This window comes from Ovis aries, chromosome 7 (assembly GCF_016772045.2).
Source record: "Ovis aries strain OAR_USU_Benz2616 breed Rambouillet chromosome 7, ARS-UI_Ramb_v3.0, whole genome shotgun sequence".
NCBI lineage: Eukaryota > Metazoa > Chordata > Mammalia > Artiodactyla > Bovidae > Ovis > Ovis aries.
In genome coordinates, this window is record NC_056060.1 from 63,539,681 (window position 1) to 63,547,104 (window position 7,424).

Genomic DNA, 7,424 nt, shown 5'->3' on the forward strand with positions numbered 1-7,424 from the left:
CCTGATGCGAAGAACCGACTCATCGGAAAAGACCCTGATGATGGGAAAGACTGAAGGCGGGAGGAGAAGGGGATGACAGAGGACGAGATGGTTGGATGGCATCACCGACTCAATGGACATGAGTTTGAGCAAGTCTGGGAGATAGTGAAGGACAGGGAAGCCTGGCATGCTGCAGTCCATGGGGTTGCAAAGAGTCAGACACAACTGAGCGACTGAACTGATGCAAACCAAATGCCATAGTCAAACAGTTTAAACTGGTGTTTATTTTAAAATAGTTTCTGCTCTGCTCTCCAGATGATTCACCTGACTTTGCTTCTTACCTGTCAACACCATTGACCTTTTGGACAAATTTAGTTGTTGTTCTGGATTTCCAGTGAAACTTTTTATGTAAATATACAAACCCAGAATTATTCAAACCATGGAGATGATATCATTATAGTGCCCACATACTGTGACTTTTAGGTATATTCCACTTGATTCAGCATCAGCACATGTTGATTCAGCATCAATATGTCTGACTAGATAAAAAGAAGCATCTTTAAACAAAGCAATCTGTATTTCACCCTGAAAGTACACTAACTAATTTGTTTGAGCACAGGCATTGGATTATCCACAACTTATGTTTGCTTTCCAGAGCTAAAAAGTGTCTTCTAATTTTATTGCTTGATTCTTAAGTGACTCCCAATCTTGTTTTTACTATATCACCATTTTCTTATTCTAAAACACTTGTTTATTTCTTTGTGGAGAACAGTGTTCAGGTATTACAGTTTCAGATTTGTTCTAGGTGGTTTCTGTTCTTTTGTTCACACAAGGCCAAAGATTTCTGCGAGTTTTCAAAGAATAGATTGGAGTTCATTGAAAAGCAGCATTTTCTGTGATAAAACTCAGCACATATTAAAGATGTGAAGAAAAAGTCACTAAGGGAAAACTAAACTCAGGTCATGGGAAAAATGAGAAATTCACAGGTACACATGGAGAAAACAACATAATTACTTATTTGCTGGGCCTTCTTCTTCCTTAGGCTTTTCTGGTCTCAAAAAATACCAGAAATGTATGTGGATCTAAAGGTAGACGACAATGAGGTGAAAGGTTGATGTTTGGAGGTACTAAAGATGTACTGCAGTTGCACAGAGTCGGACACGACTGAAGCGACTTAGCAGCAGCAGCAGCAGCAGCAGTCATCTTAACCACTAACATGTCTCTAAGAAAGGATTTATTTCCCATGATTCCATACTGATTAATGACTGAACCTGTGCACTTTTGAAAATCGATTCTGGACGGGGGTAAAGACACGCATTTCTGAAAGGCACTGCAACTTCAGGAAGGGAAGATATACCTAGACGCACGGTTACAACTTTTTCTCTTATGAAACAGTTTGTACAAAAACTGTGCAGTTTTAATATAAGTTTAATCAATGTCAGATCACCACTGCAGGGACTTCTTGTGTTAAAAATTAATTTAATTAGATATTTCTTTTCTGATGCATGATACATAGTTTCAAAGATGACTTTACCCTTAGTTCATCACAGTAACTATTGTTTCATTAATAGAAAAACTATTGTTTCATTAATAGAAAATCATTTGATTCTATGTTACCTTGTTCAGCTCAAAAATGCACAGTAGCAATTTATTATTGAAAATGGAATTCCCTGGTGGCTCAGTGGTAAAGAATCTGCCTGCCAATGCAAGAGATGCAGGTTCAATCCCTGGGTCAGGAAGATCCCCCGGAGGAGGGCATGCCAGTATTCTTGCCTGGAGAATCCCATGGACAGAGGAGCCTGTTGGTCTACAGTTCATGGGGTCACAAGAGTTGGACACGACTTAGCGACTAAGCAACCACCACCAATATTGAAAATAGAAATATACTCCCTAGAGCAAAAGAGTTAATGTATTCATTTGCTATTGATTCTGAAATTTTAAAGTTTTAATGAATACACAAACACTTGCATATGTATTTACTTGCCTTTCTGAATCCTGATCCAATGTTTAAAAATAGTCAGGCTCCATGTGAGCTACCAATGACAGCATCTTGAGTTATTTAGAAAGTTTTCATGAGAGAAAAAGGAAAAATTCATAAAGTAATTTAGCTATTGAATCTGCGCAAGCCAATAAATATTTGCAAATTTGCTGCAATTCTTCTCAAATACTTTCCTTTCTCGAATATATTCTCTTTTAGTTCAAGAGATTTCCACCTCCAGCCACTGGGAAGGGGAAGGATTAATGCATAAGCCAGGAAGATAAAGCAAAGTTCATGACTTTAATTTTTTTTTCATTTTATATTTATATATATTATTTTTTTCAAATAATTGAATTTTGACCCGTATACCTTCATTACATATTCCACAGATTTTTTTTTGAGGGGGGGCCTGATACTACTTTTTAAAAACTATTTTTGTTTGGAGGATAATTGCTTTAGTGTTGTGTTGGTTTCTGCCCCACAACAAAGTGAATCAGCCATGAGTATACGTATGTATCAGCCTAGAGAGGTGGGATGCAGTGGGGTGCAGGGCGGAGCATTTGTATATCTTTTTCCTGTGCTGGGTCTTCCTTGCAGGACAAGGCTCTTCTATAGCTGTGGTAGTGGGCATGGTTGTCCAGCAGCAGGTGGGATCTTAGTTCCCTGACCCGGGTCAGACCTGAGCACCCTGCAGTGGAAGCATGGGGCCCTAACCACTGGACAACCAGGGAATTCATTTCTCTTTTTTCTTATCTAAAAATAATAGAAAGTATTTTACATGTCACCTGGATGATGTGATTTTTTAACAAATCAAGTTGTAAGAAACAGATAAAAATCACAGCTAGGAAAGGAGAAAATGAGGATCAGGAGAGGAAGTCTTTGCATAAAAAATAAATAAAAATGGGATAACAAAATTTTAAAAAATTAATTCACGCCAAAGTATCATCCATAATTTAAGCTACAATTAAGAATCACAGACAGCGCTCAGGTCCTGTCCTCCCCAGAGAAGCCTTCACCACAGAGCCCACCACATTCCACTCCTCTCTAAGCCTAATTCTCCCAGATTCGGCCTGCTGAAACGCCCCTGCCCCGCGTGGCTCTATAGCAGCCTTCCTGACCCGCTCTGGGTCATCCTTAGCCCCCATTTCATAGAGAAAGACCGTACGTTCACCACTTTTCCTGCCCGCGGAGCCGGTGTGGCGAATCGCTGCAGACCGTTTTACGACAACTTGCGGCCGCGCGGCGCGGCTGACGGCAACGCCGCGCTGCTCTTGAAGTCACTCCGGAGACGGCGTTGCTTTTCGGATGTTGGGTATGTGGCACTATGTGGCTCGTCTGTGCGCGACGGGCTCAGAATGCACCAAGGGCAGGATTCGGGGCTCAGTGGACGGCCTTGCGGGAGGAGCCGGGAGCTCCGTGCGTGACCCCGCAGGCTGGCCCGTCACAGCAGCAAAACCACAGGGTATGGCGGGGTCCCGCACTCTGCGGCTGGAGCCCCATCTCTTGGGCCACACCGTGGAATCGCGTCTTGCTGCAGCTCTGGGGATCGCCTAGCCGCCGCTGGCATAGCCTACCCACGCATCAGAAGGTTCTATTGCCTTCAGTTTTCTCTTCAATGCAGGCAGGCACCATAGCCCGCTGGGAAAAGAAGGAAGGCGAAAAAAATCAATGAAGGTGAACTAATTGCAGAGGTTGAAACTGATAAAGCTACTGTTGGATTTGAGAGCGTGGAGGAGTGTTATATGGCAAAGATCCTTGTTGCTGAAGGTATCAGAGATGTTCCAGTTGGAGCAGTCATCTGTATCACAGTTGAAAAGTCTGAAGATATTGAAACCTTTAAAAATTACACACTTGATTCTTTGGCAGCACCTGCCTCACCAGGAGCCCCGGCACTAACCCCTGCCGCTCCTGCTCCATCACCTGCACCTTCTGCTCAGGCTCCTGGTAGCTCATCTCCTACTCATATGCAGGTGGTTCTTCCTGCCCTCTCTCCCATCATGACCATGGGCACAGTTAAGAGATGGGGAAAAAAGAAGTAAGTGAGGAGCCAAATGAAGGAGATTTATTGGCAGAGATAGAGACTGACAAGGCCTGTATAGGTTTTGAAGTGCAGGAAGAAGGCAAAAATCCTGATCCCTGAAAGCACATGAGATGTCCCTGTAGGAACCCCACCCTGTATCATTGTAGAAAAAGAGGCAGATATACCAGCGTTTGCTGACTATTGGCCAACTGAAGTAACTGATTTAAAACCACCAGCACACCACCTAGCCCTTCCACCTTCAGCCCCCCGGCCAGCTGCTCCAGCTGGACCAAAGGGAAGAGTGCTCCTTAGCCTGCTTGCAAAGAAGTTGGCAGCAGAGAAGATTGACCTTACACAAGTAAAAAGGACAGGACCAGATGGCAGAATCATTAAGAAGAACATCAACTCCTTTGTGCCTATGAAAACTGCTCCCACTCCAGCAGCCGCTGTGCCTCCCCTGAGTCGAGGAGTGGCTCCATTTCCTACAGGTGTCTTCACAGATATCCCAGTCACCACCATTCACCAAGTCATTGCACAGCAGTTAATGCAATCTAAGCAAACAATACCTCATTATTACCTTTCTATTGATGTAAATATGGGAGAAATTTTGTTGGTACGGAAAGAAGATGTTACAAGGAAAAAGCAAAATTTCCATCAATGACTTCATTATAAAAGCTTCGGCTTTGGCATGTTTAAAAGCTCCTGAAGGAAATTCTTCTTGGTTGGACACAGTTGTAAGACAAAATCATGTTGATATCAGTGTTGCAGTCACTACTCCTGCAGGACTCATCACATCTATTGTATTTAATGTGCATATAAAAGAACTGGAAACTGTTGCTAATGACGTTATTTCTTTAGCAACCAAAGCACGAGAGGGTAAACTACAGCCACATAAGTTCCAGAGTGGCACTTTCACAATCTCAAATTTAGGAAAGTTTGGGATTAAGAACTCTGGTATTATTAACCCACCCAAGCACATATTTTGGCAGTTGGTGCTTCAGAGGATAGACTGGTTCCAGCAGATAATGAAAAAGGATTTGATGTGGCTAGCATGATGTCTGTTACACTTAATTGTGATCATCGGGTTGTGGATGGAGCAGATGGAACCCAGTGGCTTGCTGAGTTTAAGAAAGTACCTTGAGAAAGCTATCACCATGTTATTATAATTAATCCAAGAATTTCTAGACTCTCCTAGGTCATACTGTTTCATTCTTACCAAGATATAAATATGTTATTAAATGGTGGTTCTCTTTATTTTAAGGTTAACCAGTTATTTTTGAGTCTGTCCAGATATTTGTAATGGGCATTATGAATTTTTTGAAATGCCAATTACATCCCAATATTGTGCACATTTAATAAACACCAGATTTTAAGCTGTGTACTCCTAGTCAAGGGGCCTGTGGCATAGCCCTTTGGTGGCAAGTCCTTCCACTAGAAGTGCAGAGGTAGAATTGTGGTTCCCTATTGAGACAGACACATAAAAGTAACCTTGATGAGACCCTGAGGTTTTGAATTTTAATTATTGCAAATGTTTTGATTAGATTTGAGAAAAAGAGAAGAAGTTGGGAAAACTAGTTCTCTTGGAGAAAGGATTTGAACTGAAACTTGATTTTGGAATTTAAGCCTAATTTGAAAATTTCTGTTATATAATCTTGGTTTATCATGGATGGGAAACATGGAGAGCTTAAAGGAAAATATGAGAAAAATTTAAAAGTCAACATTTTTATAGGACGGCTCAACCAGCTGTTCTTTGTTTATTTTTCCGTGACTTCAGAAATGACCAGCTCCTTGGTATAAATGAGAATTTGTGTGGGTATCTATTTAAACAATTTAAATATGTCATTGTGAGAGCGGAATTCTATAATTGCCTCAAAAGGATATACTTATAGAATTTAACAGAAAAAAATCACAAATAATATGTTGACATCATAAGATGTACTTACTTAGAAATGGACTAATTTTAGTTAGAAACACCACCAGTAGATATAACACAAAAATATTAAGTGTAAATGATAAAATAATACATTAAAAGAAAAGCCTTCAGCTATAACCTGCTGAGATGTGTGTCTTGCAAGCCTTCCATAACAGGATTAAGCCGGAGAAACTGAGCTCCTGGAAACAGACATAATATTAATAGATGGTGGTGAGTATACTTTACTTGAAAATGGGACATTAAACATCAATATTCAACATATCTTTGGTACAATTACATAACAGATTGGATAATGCATTTAAAGTACATACTGATGTGTGATACACACAGAGCACTCAATAAATACCAGCAATTATTATTAGAAAGATGAATGCAAGTAAGATGACCATTGTCATCCTTGAGGCTCTGTTATTTCTTTTTGAAGCTTACTTATTAAAAGATTAACTCCAAGGCTTCCCTGGTGGCTCAGGGGTAAAGAATCCACCTGCCAATTTAGGAGACATGGAGTCCATCCCTGGTCCAGGAAGATCCCACATGCAGTGGGGCAACTAAGCCCGTAGGCCACTACTAAGCACACACACCATAGACTCCGGGAGTTGCAACTTCTGAGCCCCCGTGCCACAAGTACGGAAACCTGCACACCAGCAGAGAAGCCACTGCAGTGGGAAGCCCAGGTGCTGCAGTGAGACAGGAGCCCCCATCTGCTGCCACCAGAGAAAAGCCCACGCAGCAGCAGAGACCCAGCCCAGCCGTAAATACATACGTGCTGCTGCTGCTAAGTCGCTGCAGTCGTGCCCAACCCTCAGCGACCCCACAGATGGCAGCCTACCAGGATCCTCTGTCCATGGGATTCTTCAGGCAAGAGTACTGGAGTGGGTTGCCATTGCCTTCTCTGAAATAAATACATAAATAAACATTTTTTTAAAAGTCTTAACTCCAATGATCCATGTGTGATTTTGACCCTGTTTGGTTCTGCCTCATCACAGAAATGTTAGTATTTAATGAAAACAACACAAGGAGTGAAATCTGTTCACTAAAACCTGTTTGTAAGGCCTTCCTCATAACCTGCAGAGTGTCAGAACTTGCGCATTTTTGACTCACCAGATTCCGCTGCTTCACACAACAACTTAAATAGGTCCAACCACACTTGCTAGTGAAAACATGTCCAGGGCACGATTGGGGTTCAGAAAATGGGGTGTCCCATCTGCCCACTAGAATGTACAGTTCATGGGATGGGAACCTGCCTGGGCCATCACACAATATTTCCTCAATAAATACTGGAGTGGCCTTTCCCACCACGTTTCTTGTTTTTGAACTTCCACTTATCTCACATTTAAAGCAGTATTGCTTGCCCTTTTCCCTGTTTTGCTTTATTTATCAAAACAAAACCTCTAAGTCTTCTATTCTTCATCATATCCAGACCAACTCTTCCTATATAGAGACTTAGTTGCCATATTCAGAGCTAACAACTAAATAAAAATCAGGGAAAAAAGTCTTCTCCCATTGCAAGGGGC

At 41.6% G+C, this 7,424-nt stretch overlaps 1 pseudogene; it reads left to right on the forward strand.

The window, feature by feature from the left end:
• The first annotated feature begins 3,236 nt into the window (after nucleotides 1–3,236).
• LOC101112487 (dihydrolipoyllysine-residue acetyltransferase component of pyruvate dehydrogenase complex, mitochondrial-like) lies at nucleotides 3,237–6,844 on the forward strand (annotated as a pseudogene).
• The last annotated feature ends 580 nt before the right edge of the window (nucleotides 6,845–7,424 follow it).